Source organism: Malaclemys terrapin, chromosome 9 (genome assembly GCF_027887155.1).
Source record: "Malaclemys terrapin pileata isolate rMalTer1 chromosome 9, rMalTer1.hap1, whole genome shotgun sequence".
In the NCBI taxonomy this organism is placed as follows: Eukaryota; Metazoa; Chordata; order Testudines; family Emydidae; genus Malaclemys; species Malaclemys terrapin.
The window spans coordinates 62,395,012-62,413,102 of NC_071513.1; positions in this window are offsets into that span (position 1 = coordinate 62,395,012).

The following is an 18,091-nucleotide window of genomic DNA, read 5'->3' on the forward strand; positions in this document are numbered from 1 at the left end:
CTATCTTTGAAATGGGGATCATCCCGACCCACATTAAGAAAGGGTTTGATCCTCTGCTCTTGCTTCCCAAATCCCTGCCCTCCTTGCCCCACACAGGCCTCTGCCCTGTTGCTCAAACTCCCATGCACATGTTAGTGCCTGTGTCACCCCCGCAACTGCAAGGTCTCATGTACAGTCTCCTGCCAGCAAACTGAAGCTGCCACTAGATCCAGAATAGGAATCGCAGTTCCTGTGCGCTGCCCTGAATGGAGTCTAGACCCTGGGCATGGGGAAGGCCAACGCTCACATCCAGGTAGATCATCAACCTACTCCTCTGTCCCAGGAGCAGGAAGGCGTCTGGTTCGTGCTCCCTTCGGTAGCTGGAGCTGCTGAGTTGGGAGTGTGGTGGGCAGAGATGGGAACAGGCCATAGGATGAATCAAGTTTCAGGGGAAGACTCCCTGTGTGTGGGAGATGATGTTGCCCCTCTGTGGGGAATCCCTTCCTTGCAGATGCTGGGCTTTGGGTGCTGGACTCTGCCAGGAAGCCCAGCTCCCATCCCTAGCAGCTTGGCTGTTCCCTACACTGCTGTGCACCAGGCCCTCTGCAGAGAGCTGCTCTGGGCAAGGACTACAGAGCCTGCTGTCATCCTTGCAGGTTCCATAATCCTGACCCCTGGTCTCCCTCTGCTGGCAGGCTCTGAGCAAGGCCTGCCCAGAGAACATGGATGACGAGCTCTCGATCCTGCTGACAGCACCCCCCAGCACAGACAAACTCCAGCACATCTTGGAGGTGAGCAGAATGGGGAGGGGCAGCAGGGGTTTTACCTTAGCCCTGGGGACTCCTAGAAAGAAGAGACTGGAAAATCCATGTTTCTATTCGATCCTTCCGAGTATGCATTCGTGATATAAACTCACTGGGTGACCTTGGGGTAACTCACTTCCCCCTTACGGCATCAGTCTTCTCCACTATCAAATCTACACTGGGGAAGAAGGACAGAAGCCCCGACAATCACCTTCACCTCTGGGTGTCTGGTCCTGGGAGCCGAAACCAACTGGACTATCTGCCCCATCTCCTAAACTGCTCTGTCTTTCCCTCCTAGGGCCTGGTCCTTAGTGCTCAGCCTGGCCCCTTCCCAGCTTGTCCCTGACCTTTAAAGGACGCTCCAAGCCCCTCCCATGCCCGCTTCCCTTGGGGTCTCTCTCCTGGCTGAGCACAGGCTGCCCTTCTATCTCTCAGCAGGCCTGGGTCCTAGTCACAGGCTGCGTCTTGTCACGTGACCCCCACACTTATTCCCTTCACCCTAGGGAGCTGCATCACCTGGGCCAGGTGCAGTTGAGCTCCAACCCCTTTCCTGGCCATCTCACCCTGGGACAGGTTGAAACTGGTAACCTGTGGGTAACAGTAACTCTTTGCTCGCAAAGGTGCTGAAGACACAATGGAAGAGGAAATCCTTTGGCCTGGATAGAAATTATTCCGACTGAAAGTGAATGAGAGAAAATAGGTCCAGAGTTCTCTGCCTAGCAGCAGAAAATGTAGTGATTGATAGAGGTTCAGGTCAGAAAGGACCATTATGTGCATCTAGTCGCCCCTCCTGTATAACTCAGGGCCTAGAATGTGACCAGGTGGTTCCTTCAGCCAACCATAGCATGGGACTGAGCCAGAGCACGTCTTTTGGAACGACATCCACATGCAGGAGAGCCAGCTGGTTACCAGAAAATCTCTCTTCTGCAGTGACGTGGGGTTAAGGGACACGGGGGAAAAGACATGGAGGCTGTGACTAAACTTAGAGCAGGGTGGGGAACCGAGACACAGCTGGGACCTGTCTACACTACAGGTCTGTTGTGCATTTGTAATCTGCTGACCCCCACATGTTGTTCAGAGCCTATGGACAACACAGCTCCTAAAGGTACGTTTGTTCTGTGCTTATCCCCTATGTACCAGCAGGGCTGGACAGCATTTCTCACTGTGATGTGGGGAGCAGGTCCTGGGTACTAAGGGTCTGAAGAAGCTCTCAAGGACTAATGTTTTAAAATAATTGTTATCAATGAATTGGGAGAAAACATACAATTACTGCGGATAAGATTGGGGGGTGACAAAATACAGGCAGAGTGGTAATTCCTGATGGGGAGAGGGCAGTGATATACAGCGATCTGGCTCATTCGGCCAGCTGGACCCATTCAAAGAAAACAAGTTTGAGCAGAGTCCAGTGCAAGGTCCTATACGTAGCCACAAGGCACACCGGCCACACCTCCAGAATGGGGACGTGTATCCAGAAAAGCAGTGACTCTGAAAAGGATTTAGGGGCCATAGTGGAGAAGCCACTCAACATGAGCTCCCAGTGTGATGCTGTGGTGAACAGGGCTAAAGCCATCATTAGACGAAGGAGCAGAGCCGTAAATAGGATAGCAAGGTGACACAGCAGCAGTGAGACTGCTATTGGAATACTGCCTCCAGTGTTGGTGTCCTCCTTTGAAAAAGATGGTCCTAGAAATTGGAGCTGGGGCAGCAAAGAGCCACCAAATGTTCTGAGGGCTGGAGAAAAATGCCTTCTAGTGAGCTATTGAAAGAGCTCAACCTCTTTAGCTTATCAAAAAAAGATTGAAAGGTGACTTCACTGAAGTGTTGAAATGCCTTAATGGAGAGAAAATATTGGGTATTAAAGGGCTCTTTAATCGAGCAGAGAAAGGCAGAGCAAGACCCAATGGCTGGAAGGTGAAAAGAGACAAATTCCTATGACAAATAAGGCACAAATATTCAACAGCGAGGATGATTGACCACAGGAAGAAGCTACCATGGAAAGTGGTGGATTCTCCATCTCTGGATGTCATTAATAAAGACTAGATGCCTTTCCGGAATGTGTTTGCCCCAAAAGTAGCTATTGTGGTAGACAGGAGGCCTGTGATATGCAGGGGGTCAGATTAGATGCTCTAACCGTCTCTGCTGCCCATAACGTCTACTCATTTCTGAGAAACCGAGTGTAGCATTGGGAGCAGCCTCTGCTTATTAAACAATCAGTTTGTCAGCACCTGCAGGACAATTTGGTTCTTAGGACTAGTGAGCATGGACTTGTCAAGAACAAATCATTCCAGAGCAATCCTAGCTCCTTCTTTGGCAGGGTTAGGGGCCTAGTGGAGGTGGGTAAACAGTAGATGTGATCTATCTTGGTGTTAATAAGGCTTTTGACACAGTCCCATAGGACATTCTCACAAGCAAACAGATGCTGCTTAGAACTGTCAGTGCAGCTTTTGCTGGGGGATTCTCCCAGCACTTTCCAATAGTGGGAAAGTATGAAATCCCCATTTGACTGCTGGGGACAGAGCCTAGAGGGGGCAGCAACTTACCCCAAGTCCCACAGGTCAATAGGAAACCAGCAATGGAACCCAGGAGTCCTGACTCCCAGTTCCCTGCTCCAATCACTCCAGCAGAGCACACTCCCTCTCAAAGCAGGGGGACCGGACATGAGGGCCTGGTTGTAATTGCCAGCTGTGGGAGGGAGTGTGCAGCAGTGGTTAGTGAAGGGGCCTGGAAATAAGGACTGCTGGGTCTATTGGAGAGTGTCACTAGGAGCAGTGCATAAGATGAGGTGTCCTATCATGTTTACTCAGATCAGATTAGGACATAATAGAATGGCTGAAATAGTTTATTTTATTTGTATTGTATTATTTTGCAATTGTTAAGAGCAGCAACTACTTAGCTCAGACTGAAGCATCTTATCTAATTTTTGAGATCTCAGTGTCTCCTCTTTGAGTGCCACGAGACAATTTAACACATTGTGACAAAGAATTTTCATTGCCACTTGTTCTGATTTCAAGAAACAAACTGGTTTAGTTTGAATAGGATTTTCGGACTTGCGCTCATGTACGTGACCCCTAATACTCTCTCAGTCCTCAAAGAGAGACCTCGAGAAGGAGACTTGCTGAAGGAAAGCTACAGGGGACTCAGAGGTTTCCCTGGCCCTGTGCCCCTGTCCTGCCTGGCTGATGTCAGCATCCCTCTGTGAGGTCACCACCTCCCCTGCACCTTTGGCCAATAGGCTGAGGTCCTGCAAAAGGCCTTTGTGATGTCACTGTCACACCCACCCCTCCCCTGCAGTGCTAATGTCCTGCCGCAGGCCAGACCCTTTGGAGGTTTGAGCTACTCCCTGTGGATCACCCCGCTCAATGAGTGTTCATTCTAGGAAGCAAGGCGGGTAGACAGGAAAACAGCAGAGGCTGCTCCCAATGCTACACTCGGTTTCTCAGAAATGAGTAGACTTTATGGGCAGAAGAGACAGTTATAGCATCTAATCTGACCCCCTGCATATCACAGGCCTTTCTGCACCATATGGGGCAGGCAGAGCTCTGCCTGGGTGCAGGGGGAATGGGATGGGGGTAGATCAAGGAAAGTGGGGAGGGGAATGGGTGTGAGGGAAAGAGCTCCTGTCCCAGATGAAGGAATTTGGGGGCAGAGGAAAGGACCCTGCTCCACAGAGAGGGGAGAGGGTTTCTGTGAGTGCCAGGGGGCTCCATTTCCCCTTCCACTAGCTCCCCATTTACAGAGAGCCACAGCAGTACCTGCAGCAGAGAGTGGGAGTTGCTGGTGGCCTCAGAGGCACAGGCCCTGCAGCGCCTCGGGCACCTGGCGCAAGTGCCGAATGATACGGAGCTGGCGCATCACATTGGCCGTGACGTCCTCCTGCTGCAAGGGAACGAGAACCTGTCTGAGACTCAGACGCCTCCGAGGAATCAGGGGGGATTAACGGCCCCTGGAACCAGCAGCATTTCCACCCAGCCCCTGCCCACCTCTGAGGGATGGATTCCCGCTCCTGACCCCCAGGATGGAGTCTTGTTGTCCTTCCTAGTGACCTCCAGTGGCAACCCCCCTCCTTGTACGGGGAGCTCCTGCCACTTCCCCCTCAGTGCCCCTGACAGCTGTTCCACCTCCAATCCACAGCTCAAGTTCTCAGACCCCTCTCCTCCAGCCCCACCCAGGTTGGGTAGGGAGGGGACTGTAGCGGGGGGGGGGGGGCAGGAGGGATTCTGGCAGCAGTGAAGTGGGATGTGGGGAGGTTGAGACCTTTCCCCAAGTCACCCCCATCCCATTTCTCTTTCCCCAGCCACTAATGCGGAAGCCGCAGAATGGCAGCCCTGGTGAATGGGACGGATCGGCAGCCCCTGCTGACTAGGGTTACCATACGTCCGGTTTTTCCCGGACATGTCCTGCTTTTCAGCAATCAAACCCCCGTCCGGGGGGAATTGCCGAAAAGCCAAACATGTTCGGGAAAATGCCGGCCGGGCACTTCCCCTCCCGCGGCTGGTCTGCTCCGCTCCTCCCCTCTCAGACTTTAAGAGCCGAGCTGCCCGAACCAGTGCTACCGGTTTCGGGCAGCCCCCCCTGCCTCCGGACCCCGAGCCACGGGCCAGGCACTTCTCCTCCCCGGCTCCAGCTGAGCTGCTCCGCTCCTCCCCTCTCAGACTTTAAGGTTCCAGCTGCGCTGGGGAAGCGCCGGCCGGGGGCGCAGGGTCTGGGGGCTGCCCGGCAAACCGTGAAGCCGGTAGCGCTGGGGCAGCCCTTTCCCCATGGCTGGGAGTGGGAGGGAGGAGGGGGCGGAGTTAGGGCGGGGAAGGAGCGGAGTTGGGGCGGGGCTAAGGGTGGGGAAATGGGCGGGGCCAGGGCCCGTGGAGGGTCCTCTTTTTTTATTTATTAGACATGGTAACCCTACTGCTGACTGAATCCTCCTGTTCTCTCCAGAACGGGCCCAGCCTTGCCAGCAGCAGGACAAGCGTCCCCCCCCCCATGTGCCTCAGTCCTGCCTGGTCAGACGCCATCACCTGTCAGTCCTTGGCCTCCCAGGCTGCCAGTGATGGGAGCAACTCTGGGTGGTGGCTCGGGTGACACAGACACCAGACCACTAGGAATTGGGTGCGGCCCTGTGGGACAGGAGAGTCTCGCAGAGGGCACTTGGGGGACTCTCCTGCCCTTCCCAAGAGCGATAGCACCCTGTCCTAAGAACATAAGTCTGGGTTGAGGCAAAGCTTGTCGTTAATTAGCCTGGCTAAAGAGCTGGGTGGAGCTGCTCCACGGACAAGCTGGCTCGCTCCTGCTCATGGAGGTGAATTCATCTCCCTTCCCAGGAGCACCTGCTCTCCCTTTCATTCCCCACCAGGCTCCTTGTGCCAGGCCAGCGAATGGCCACAGGATGGGAATGAGGCCTGGGCCCCGCCCCAATCTCCTGAGTCTAATGCAGCTGCTCACCTTGTCCCCCATCAGCTGCTGGGTTTCCCCCAGGAGGGAGTAGGTGACAGGGAGAGAGACACACACACATTTGTCCTTCTGGTTGCAGGGCTTGTGTCCTTCCAATCCCATTGGTGGCTGCACAGTGGGCAGAGTCCTCGCTGTGTGCCCGGCCCAACAGAATTGCAGGGCGTGGTGTGGAACACAGAAAGAGATAGAGAGACTCATCCTCCAGCCGGGGTCAGTCTGAGAGAAATTGGCTGGGGTCCGTCTCACTCTTCTAGCGGGTGCCATTTCCCAGCTGGGTTCCTTACCCCTCTGGTGCAGCAGCAGCTGGTAGAGCCGGTAAACCCCCTCCCTGGCCTGCCGGCTGATGTCCTTGGCTGGGTCACTGACGGACAGAGCTAGCTGTGCCATGTGGTGACCCATCCTGGGGAATTCCGCTGAGTTCTAATGGACGGGAGAGGGAGAGGGGACTCCATCAGCATTTTCCTGTCAGCTCCCAGTCCCCCCCGGGCCAGGACTCTCCTTCCCCTCAGCCCCTCTGCAGGAGATGCTAGAGGATAGGAGCTAGAGGCAGACCCTTAATTTCCTCTGCCCCCAAGGAAGCCTGGAGCACAGGGCTGTGGGCAGGGCCCTCCATGAGGACTTGCTTCCCGCTGCTCCAGGATGACAGGGAGGCATGAACCTGGAGCACAGTCCCCTTAAAAGCCCAGAGTCACCACTTAACTAGGACAAGAAGAACTTGACTCAAGCCAGGCTCACTCTCTGCTCTGCCTCTGCCTCCCCAAGAGGAACACTCCTAACCCACAGCCCCTGCAACAGCAGATCCTACAGTCCGTCGGAGCCAGCCCACCTACCCTTGGAGTCAGGAAGCTGGGGTCAGAGGTCACTTACGTCAAACTCAGGGAGGGTGATGGTGGATCTGAGCAGGGCCGTGCTGCTCTTAACGGCCCTGGCTCTCTCTCGCGGCCCCCTGGACACGATCCAGTAGTTAATGTGCTGTGGGGAAAGGAGGCATTGCACTGACTGCCCTGACCAAGGATGCCCACTGGGGGCCCAGCTAGGAGGACAGACTGGAAAATGGATCTAAGAGTGAAGGTAAAATTGCCCCCATCCCTCTCATCGGGCTCACCTCCAAGATGCACTGGAGCCTGTCGGTGTCTGGGGACTCTGCCAGCAGGTTCCCCAGAATGGCGTCCAGGAGGTCTGGCAAGACCCTAGGCAGATCCTGAAAGCAAGGGAGAGCCATGGGTCAGAGTTAGGGAAACTGGGGCTACATCTGCCACAGGATGGGAAGTGGGGTCTCTGGGAAGCACTGGTGAGACCCCAAACACATATCCTGGCCTCTCTCATTCACATCCCACTGCAGGCAATTAGCAAGGATTCATGGCAGGATGACAGCTGGCTCATCTATCCATGACTTTAGCATGATCTACCTGCACTTGGGCGGTGTCCTTCTCCATGCCCAGGGTGAAGACAGCGTGCAGGGCACCTCGGAGGAGGTGGGTCTCCAGCTCTGGCTCCAGGGCAGGCGTCATGGTGCTGGCAAGAGAGAGGAGCCGGTATTAGACTGTGCAGTGCGGGGATGGGACTGGCACCAACACGCAGGTGAAACTGCAGTGAAATAGGCACAGGCTGGCAAGAAGGGAAACTGAGGCACCGAGCCAGGGAATGACAAGGCCAAGGTTTCTCAGACAGACAGTGGCAGGGCAGGAATAGCACCTGTTCCCTGGACCCTGCTGCCCCTCTGTATCTGATCCTGGGAGTGAGCCTCTCCCCAAAGCCAACTCCTTCAGGAGCCCATAGCAAAGAGACCCCCCCAGACTGTCCTGGACTCCCTGAGAGGTGCCTCCCCCGAACTGGAGCACCAAGGACCAAAGTGGCAGCATCTAGTGTCAGTGGGGTTCATGTGGCTCAGGCCAGACCCCTGGGCTGGGGACCCACCCCCATAGCACTGATCGAGGGCCTGGGCCCAGGGTGTTCACAGCCCCGCCCTCACCTCTCCCTGAGCCCAGCCTGACTCCTCACCTGGAACAAAGCTGCGGCGCCCATCGGCCTCGCTGCTGCCCGAGTCCCAGGCACTGCTGCTGTCCCCTGGGGAGCGGGCCGAGCTGCTGGTGGTGGGACAGGGATCCTCCACCTCCTGCCCTGGGGAGGCTGGAAGGTCCTCACTGATGGGGCAGGGCGATGCCTCCTGCTGGGAATCAGGGCTGGGCTCCTGGGGCCGCTGCTGCCCACACAACATGCCCCAGAGTCACCCTGCCCGGCTCCCCTCCTGCGCTGGGTCCTGCCTGCCCAGCCGCATCCTGGCCCAGCTCCATTTCGACCTGGCCTCTCCCACCTCGGCGCCTGCGCTGGGAGCGGGTTTTCTCCGCCAGAAAGCTGGGCACTTCCACCTCCTGGCCTGGCCGGGAGCTGCTTCCCCGCCAGTGGGGATGGAGGAGCCGCTCTGCTCCTGGGGAAGATGGCAGCTGCTTCCCTCAGGCTCTGGGGCCACCTGCAGAGCCTTCTTCCTGAACATCCTCAGGAGCCTGGCCATCCTGGAACCGAGCGGGGAGCGGGCGTGAGTCTGGGGTCAAGGCAGCCTCTCACTAACCAGCCTGTTTGGTCCCTCCCCATCCCTGTCCCAGCCAGAGCAGCTCCTCCTCCCCCACAGGGGTGCACGTAATGCAATCTACACGCACTGGCAGGAGTTCATTGCATGATCTGCTTCCTGCTGTTTGGTTCTGGGCTGTTGGAGTATGGGCTTGCAACCATCTGGGCACACATATTATACTAATTGCATCTAGACCACATCTCCCTAGTTTGTTTGTGAGAATGTCCTTATTAACACCAAGATGGATCACATCTACTGTTTACCCACCTCCACTAGGCCTGTAACCCTGCCAAAGAAGGAGCTAGGATTGGTTTGGAATGATTTGTTCTTGATAAGTCCATGCTCACTAGTCCTAAGAATCAAATTGTCCTGTAGGTGCTGACAAACTGATTGTTTAATAAGGAGTTCCAGTATCTTTCCAGGTATGTTAATGGATGGGAAGATGTTCTTTTTCAGGGATCTCTGACGAGAACTGGGGCACAGCACTTAGTTTGTTGAGGCCATAAAATGGAGACAGGCACCTCTTTTCTTCTCCCAGCACCCCAGATACCTAAAAGGGTGGGACTCACATCCCTCAATGGGCTTTAAAAAAGACAATGGTTACAGTGTGGCCTAGACCATTTCTGGTTTCTGCAGACTAGACGTTTTAGCAAAGTTTAGAATTCCTTGGTGCTCAACACCGTGAAACTCCCCTTTCTCCTTCACAAAGGGCTTTAACGCCCCTTATCTCACCCAGGCTCTCGACTGCCCAAAGTTGGAGAATTGTCCCTGTTCCCACTGCAGAGCATCCCCCACGACACACACACAGAGTCCTCCTGGTGGTGGGAGGGGAACAGAGGAAAGGACAGAAGACGTAAGAGATGAAGAGAAAGGAGGGAGGGATGGAGGAAAAGGTAAAACAAAAAGGACAAACCCTAATGTCCCCAGTGATTCTAAGGGACAAAATCCCAGGTGAGGAATAAAATTCGACCACCTTAAGCTAGAGTTTTCCATGCCTAGAATTCAGCTGGCGCCAGATGCAGCAGACTGAACAGGTTCCAAACCTCTCGGAGGCTCTTACCTTCTAAACAGGGACGTCTGTTTTCTAGTAAAATCAGGAAAAAGAAAAGAGAAAACTCAAAAGAGGTTCCTCCTGGTGCTCATGTACGTGAACCTAAATACTCTCTCAGTCCTCAAAGAGAGACCTCGAGAAGGAGACTTGCTGAAGCAAAGCTACAGGGAACTCTGAGGTTTCCCTGGCCCTGCGCCCCTGTCCTGCTTGGCTGATGTCAGCATCTCTCTGTGAGGTCACCACCTCCCGAGCACCTTTGACCAATAGGCTGAGGTCCTGCAAAAGCCCTTTGTGATGTCACTGCCACACCCACCCCACCCCTGCAGTGCTAATGTCCTGCCACAGGGCAGACACTTTGGAGGTTTGAGCTACACAAAGAGGAGACACTTAGATCTCAAAAATTGGATGAGATGTTTCAGTCTGAGCTAAGTAGTTGCTGCTCTTAACAATTGCAACATAATAAAAAATAAAATAGACTATTTCATCCATTCTATTATGTCATAATCTGATCTGAGTAAACACGATAGGACACCTCATCTTATGCACTGCTCCTAGGGACACTCTCCAATAGATCCCCATCCTCCACCCGCCGGGAGGTAGGTAGGGGCGGATTGTTATCCCTACTTGAAAGAGGGAGAAACTAAGGCTGAGAAAGGAGAATTGACTTGTCTTAGGTCACACAGCCAGTCCGTGGCAGAGTTGGGAATAGGACCCAAGAGCCCTGATTTTCAAACTAACCATTGGATCTTGAATTTCAGACATTGAATGACCTGAATAAAGTGCTCTCAAGTGAGTTCCAGACCAGCAAGAGTTCATAGTAATTATTCAGCAAGTATTTTAGGAGAACTGGAATGGTAGAGAAAATAATGAACTGCAGAGAAGCAGCAAAATTTGTCGAACATATGACTGGTTATGACTATTTACTTGGTCTTAAAAGAAAACAACAGGGACCTGAGTCTCCTCCCTGTCAATAACCCCCTGCTCAGCCAATCAGGGGTAGAGACCGAGGGGCGGGAGGATGAGGGTTCTCACCAGAGAGCCCAAAGGATGGCCCAGGTCACCGCTGGGGATCACTGTCTGAGCACTATTTCAGCCCCACATTTTTCGGTGGACCTCCCACAATGGGAGTTGTAGAGCACCCCCCACGACACACACACACCCCTCCTGGTGGTGGGAGGGGAACAGAGGAAAGGACAAAAGAAGTAAGAGATGAAGAGAAAGGAGGGAGGGATGGAGGAAAAGGTAAAAGAAAAAGGACAAACCTTAATGTCCCCAGAGATTCTAAGGGACAAAATCCCAGGTGGGGAATAAAATTTGGCCACCTTAAGCTAGTGTTTTCCATGCCTAAAATTCAGCTGGCGCCAGATGCAGCAGACTGAACAGGTTCCAAACCTCTCGGAGGCTCTTACCTTCTAAACAGGGACGTCAGTTTTCTAGTGAAATCAGGAAAAAGAAAGGAGAAAACTCAAAAGAGGTTCCTCCTGGTGGTCACATACATGAACGCAAATACTCTCTCAGACCTCAAAGAGAGATCTCGAGAAGGAGACTTGCTGAAGCAAAGCCACAGGGGTTTCTGAGGTTTCCCTAGCCCTGCGCCCCTGTCCTGCCTGGCTGATGTCAGCATCTCTCTGTGAGGTCACCACCTCCCCTGCACCTTTGGCCAATAGTCTGAGGTCCTGCAAAAGGCCTTTGTGATGTCACTGCCACACCCACCCCTCCCCTGCAGTGCTAATGTCCTGCCACAGGGCAGACACTTTGGAGGTTTGAGCTACTCCCTGTTTATAACCCCGCTCAATGAGTGTTCATTCTAGGAAGCAAACCGGCTAGACAGTAAAACAGCAGAGGCTGCTCCCAATGCTACACTCGGTTTCTCAGAAATGAGTAGACTTTATGGCCAGAAGAGACAGTTAGAGCATCTAATCTGACCCCCTGCATATCACAGGCCTCCTGTCTACCACAATAGCTACTTTGGGGGCAAACACATTCCGGAAAGGCATCTAGTCTTTATTAATGACATCAAGAGATGGAGAATCCACCACTTTCCTTGGTAGCTTCTTCTTGTGTTCAATCATCCTCGCTGTTGAATATTTGTGCCTTATTTGTCATAGGAATTTGTCTCTTTTCACCTTCCAGCCATTGGGTCTTGTTCTGCCTTTCTCTGCTAGACTAGAGAGCCCTTTAATACCCAGTATTTTCTCTCCATTAAGGCACTTCAACACTTCAATGAAGTCCCCTTCAATCTTCTTTTGATAAGCTAAACAGGTTGAGCTCTTTCAATAGCTCACTAGAAGGCATTTTTCTCCAGCCCTCAGAACATTTGGTGGCTCTTTGCTGCCCAGCTCCAATTTCTAGGACCATCTTTTTCAAAGGAGGACACCAACACTGGAGGCAGTATTCCAATAGCAGTCTCACTGCTGCTGTGTCACCTCCCTATCCTACTCACGGCTCTGCTCCTTCATCTAATGATGGCTTTAGCCCTGTTCACCACAGCATCACACTGGGAGCTCATGTTGAGTGGCTTCTCCACTCTGGCCCCTAAATCCTTTTCAGAGTCACTGCTTTCCTGGATACACGTCCCCATTCTGGAGGTGTGGCCGGCGTGCCTTGTTGCCACGTATAGGACCTTGCATTGGGCTCTGCTCAAATTTGTTTTCTTTGAATGGGTCCAGCTGCCCAAATGAGCCAGATCGCTCTGTATCACTGCCCTCTCCCCATCAAGAATTACCACTCTGCCTGCATTTTGTCACCCCCCAATCTTATCCGCAGTGATTGTATGTTTTCTCTCAATTCATTGATAACAATTATTTTAAAAACATTAGTCCTTGAGAGCTTCTTCAGACCCTTAGTACCCAGGACCTGCTCCCCACATCACAGTGAGAAATGCTGTCCAGCCCTGCTGGTACATAGGGGATAAGCACAGAACAAACGTATCTTTAGGAGCTGTGTTGTCCATAGGCTCTGTGGGGGTCAGCAGATTACAAACGCACGACAGACCTGTAGTGTAGACAGGTCCCAACTGTGTCTCGGTTTCCCACCCTGTAAAATGGGGAGAACAAACAAAACCTTGATTTGCTCCATTTGATAGCTGGGGAAACCGAGGCACCCAGCGGTGCAGAGACTCCCTCATGGTCCCAAAGCCAGGAATAGAAAACAGCAGATCTGATAGCCAGGTCTGGGACCTAACCCTGGTTTTCCTGGCCTTGCTGCTCTAAGTTTAGTCAGAGCCTCCATGTCTTTTCCCCCCCGTGTCCCTTGACCCCACGTCACTGCAGAAGAGAGATTTTCTGGTAGCCAGCTGGCTCTCCTGCATGTGGATGTCGTTCCAAAAGACGTGCTCTGGCTCAGTCCCATGCTATGGTTGGCTGAAGGAACCACTTGGTCACATTCTAGGCCCTGAGTTATACAGGGGGGGCGACTAGATGCACATAATGGTCCTTTCTGACCTGAACCTCTATCAATCGCTACATTTTCTGCTGCTAGGAAGAGAACTCTGGACCTATTTTCTCTCATTCGCTTTCAGTCGGAATAATTTCTATCCAGGCCAAAGGATTTCCTCTTCCATTGTGTCTTCAGCACCTTTGCGAGCAACCAGTTACTGTTACCCACAGGTTTCCAGTTTCAACCTGTCCCAGGGTGAGATGGCCAGGAAAGGGGTTGGAGCTCAACTGCACCTGGCCCAGGTGATGCAGCTCCCTAGGGTGAAGGGAATAAGTGTGGGGGTCACGTGACAAGACACAGCCTGTGACTAGGACCCAGGCCTGCTGAGAGATAGAAGGGCAGCCTGTGCTCAGCCAGGAGAGAAACCCCAAGGGAAGCTGGCATGGGAGGGGCTTGGAGCATCCTTTAAAGGTCAGGGACAAGCTGGGAAGGGGCCAGGCTGAGCACTAAGGACAAGGCCCTAGGAGGGAAAGACAGGGCAGTTTAGGAGATGGGGCAGATAGTCCAGTTGGTTTCGGCATTTTCAGCAAAAGTTCTTCTTGATTATTTTCTCCCAACCCCCTTCTGCCTCCATAATAGCCAGCCACCCCGTCAGTCGCATCCTGGGGCGCTCCAGGGACAGCGTGTGTGCATGTATGTGTACGTCTGTATATATGTGTATGTATACATGTGGGTATGTATGTGTGTACGTGTATGTGCACATGAGTGTGTGCACATGTGAGTGTGCGTGTGTATGTGTGTACATGTACCCCAGTCAGATCTATACATCTGTATAGGAGTTGGTGAGATGGAAGGGTAGAACTCCCAGCCAATTTGGGGGGGGGGTGCCTGGTTCCCACATGCTGCCCTGCGGTTGGCACCAGCCAGTCGAGCAGCACCTCCCCCACCCCGGCTGGCCCATTCCCAGGCGCTGGAGGCCTGTGAATGGGAGTTGTGGGCTCACTAGCGCAGGCCGGCCTTGCGATCCCTTCGGAGAACTCAGCGTTTCTTTGGGCCCAGCGCTGGCGGGGGGCTGGAAGGTGCATTCAGTGGATAAGTGGATCTAGGGGTGACCCCGGCATGGGGGAGAGGAGCAGAATCAGGCCCACAATGCCCTGATCTCGGATATGGCAGATGATAGAAGCTCTCCGACGCGTTCTCTACTCACCCCTCTCGACCTTCTTGTGGGCCAGGGCCCCGTTGCCCTGCACGGGGGCTACGCAAAGGAGCGCCATCATGGACAGCGCAGACAGAAGCAGGAGAGAGCTGGACTGGAACCCTGCAGGGGACAGAAACCGCTGGACATGAGACCAGGAGAGAGTTTCACAAGTGCCTAAATCCCACTAGAAGTCACTGGGATTTAGGCACTTAAGTGACTTAGCCACTCTTGAAAATGTTACCCTTAGACGCTAAGGCCAGAGTTTTCAGAGGGCTCAACTACTGGGCCAGATTTTCAGAAGAGCTCAGCTCCCAGGTAGGCACCGCAGGACATGGCTGGATGTTCAAAGGGGCTCAGCATGGGGGGGGTGGACCCAAGTCTCTGGAGACGGGGTGAAGCCCACCATTCACCTCTCCCCCGGCCCGGCCACTGTCTCCGTCTCTGCAGCCGGCCCGATTAGCACACAGCTGGGACCCAGCTGCATGGTAAAAACCATTCAAAGATTGCGGCTCCGATTGCCTGGCTCCCGGGTCCCGGGTCCCGGGTCCCGGGCAGGTCAGGGCCGGCTGGAGCGCTCCCTGTGGTGGGGAAGGAGCTGCCTCCTCTCTCCCCGCGCTGCACTGCTGCAAGGGGACTGCTGCTCAGAGCAACCCCCTCTGTCCCAGCTCCCCCCGTCCACAGTCACTACCACCAGCCGGAGGGCAGTGCCCGCTCACCCACACAGAGACAGCAGCTGGGCAGCCTCCGGCAGGGCTCTGCCCCCCTCAGATGAGCGCCAGGTGACAGGGGCCCAGGGCACAGAGCTGCTGTGTGCCCCACGCCAGGCATGCTGCCCCCTGCACTGCAGCCCAGCAGCCCAGAGGGGGACACGCTGCTGACACTGCAGCTGTTCTGTGGGCCCAGCTCAGGCCAGGCTTAAAGTGGGCAGAGTCGCCAGGGGCCACAGTCCTGGCCAAAAAGAGTTCAAAATGGAGCCAGGTCCCCGAGGGGTGCACTGTAAGCGCTGCCCTAGCAAGGGCATGGCCATTTATTTCAGCCGGGATTAACATAGACACCCCTCCCACGCCCCACACATGCTTTTCCCAGGCCACCTTCAGCACTCCGCGCAGGGATTCACAATGACCTTGCCGGGATCAGCAGCCCAGAGCAATCCAGACTCTTGGACAGAAACCGGCTCATTCACCCCCCGCCTTCCCCCCAGGTATATCTATCACGGCCCTGGTATTACATCTTGTGTAGCTACAGCCCACATAACGCAGAGCACGGCATATGCAGCCCCGAATGGTAAATAGATTGAGAACCCTACAGCAGAGGCTCACGTGTGAAGCTCCAGAGGTCCCAAGTTTGATTATAGCTGCTGCCGGCCCATGACAGTTGCAAAATGGCAGCTTTTTGTGGGGCGGGGCGGGGCGGGCCGGGCAGGGTGTTTGTGTGTGTGTGTGTCAAACCAGAACAGGCTAAAGCCGCACTGGAGTCCGGCACCGTGCTTTCTGTCAGCCATCAGTGTATTCATGTGGTGTTGCAAAGTTAGAAAGTCCACAACTAACCCCAAAAGTGACCGTGATACAAACGTGCAAACGAATTAGAGAGAGAGAGAGAGAACACCGTGTAAACGACACACAGTAACACACTGTTGCAATGGAAACACTTTGCCCAGACATCATCCCCAGACAGATTTCATTGGAAACACCTTCTTTTTGGAGCTGCCTGGACCCCAAATTCTTCAGACAATGTCACAGCCCAAGTAACTGTGACACGCTGCCAGCAATCTCAGGTATCCTTGTGAGAGGGAGGAGAGAGGCGTAACCCATGGCAGGCAAAGGGTTAACGCTTTAAAGGAGAAGGATTTCAGTAAGTCTGACAAGCCAGAACTACAATGTTTGGAACTGAAGTGAAATAACAATCTGGAGTCACTCATCCTTGAAAACACGCCTCCCCTTCTCCGGACGCCCCAGAGGAGCGGGGACGCTGCCAGCTAGCAGCCGTTCACACACTGTAATAGTCTAAGACACAGAGGGCCTGAGTTCGACCTGTGACCTTGGAAAACTCATTACACTGCACCATACCTCAGTTTCCCCATTTTTAAAACATGGCTTATGCTAGTTCCTTTGTGTTCTAAAGTACTTTGGCCCCAGTGCCCAAAGGTACCTGGGGCAGGGAGGGAGGATTCCTGCCTAGGGTCCAGCAGAGCGCTAGGCAGGAGATCCCCGCCAGGCTCCTGGTACCCCATGGCCCCGGGGCACTCTTTACCCACCAGGAGGCACTGCCAGACTCCTAGCTAGCCAGGCTCATGCTGCAGCATGCACTTGCTGGGGGAAATGCTGCTCCGTTTCAAAGGAAAAGCAGCATGTACCTCACTGCACCCCCATCCCTTGTGCCTCGGCCAGGCAGGGTCGGGAAAGCAGAGGATGCACCTGGGCTCCCCTCCCCCTTGTGCACTTGCCCGGGCTGAGGGGCGGCACTGAGAGGAGTGCAGGCTGCCCCTCTCTATGCGGTAGTTACTGCGTCTGTCTGGGCACGTTCCTTCCTGTGCCCGGGCACTCAGGGCATATGGTGTCCCACAGGGGCCACATAGCATGCCCTGCCACTGCACCTCCCCCACGTGCCCACACCGCCTGGGGCTCTGGTGCCCACCACCAGGCTCTGGCCCTACATCTCCAGGCTGTGTGAAATACTGGGCATTTCAATAAAACTCACCCATCCCGACGCTGCAGCTGAGCGGGCGAGTTAGCAACCTGAAGCGTCCCACTTCCACATCAGAAACCAGAGCCGGGGCTCCATGCCTTTATGGGGAAAGCGCCACTCCACACCCAGCTTATCTTGCTTTCTCAACCGCTGGCCTCAAGCCTGGCCTGTGGGTAGGGAAGGAGCCCCCACCGGAACGTCTGCCCATCCTTTATTTACCGCAGATACCAGATTTCTTGGGCTCCCTCCCTCCTCCCCGAGAACGCCAACGTTTCTGAAGCCGGGCAGGTGTGAGCCAGGGATTTAATTTCTCAGTGGGACTCTGGGGCATTACCGTATCATCGGCCTTCCAGACGAAGGACGCACTAAATGGAGAGGATCAAGCCAGAGGAGATGGCAGGAACGGGGGTTGTGCAGAACGCGATGGGGGTGTAACGCTTGTGCCAGGTGGTATTGGCAGTGACAAGGACGAGAATCAGGATCTCGGGGTTCCTCTTAGCATTGCAAAGCAGAACCAGCTGGAGCGCCCCTCCCAGAAATCTGGGAAACTGACCAGCACGCCCCTAACAGGCAGCTGTTGCCCCGTTGCGAGCACTGAGTCTGTGTCTAACACACGAGAACTTTTATTCAGAGGAGAAAGAAACGCAGTATGAACTGGGGAAACCACCACAAGAGTGACTCAGCAGTATGTGAACTGTGAGTGAAACGCCCGCCCTACAATCCATTGGGCAGCAGCCCCTTGCCTCAGTTTCCCAGCTTGCGATGAGAGAGTCCAATGGACGAATGTCCCTTTGGCACACCCCTCCCATTTTCCCTCTGCTGTCCCCTTACCCGGTTTACGGGCCCAGCTCAGCAGAGTTTGAGAGTTCAGGGGGTGTTCGGGGGAGGGGGGGAAAGGTTGGCCTCCTGCCCCAGGGAGAGAAGGGGTGGGCCAGGGATGCCTCTGCCTCTGCTCTGCACCGCTGCTGCTCCATGCTGCCGTCTCT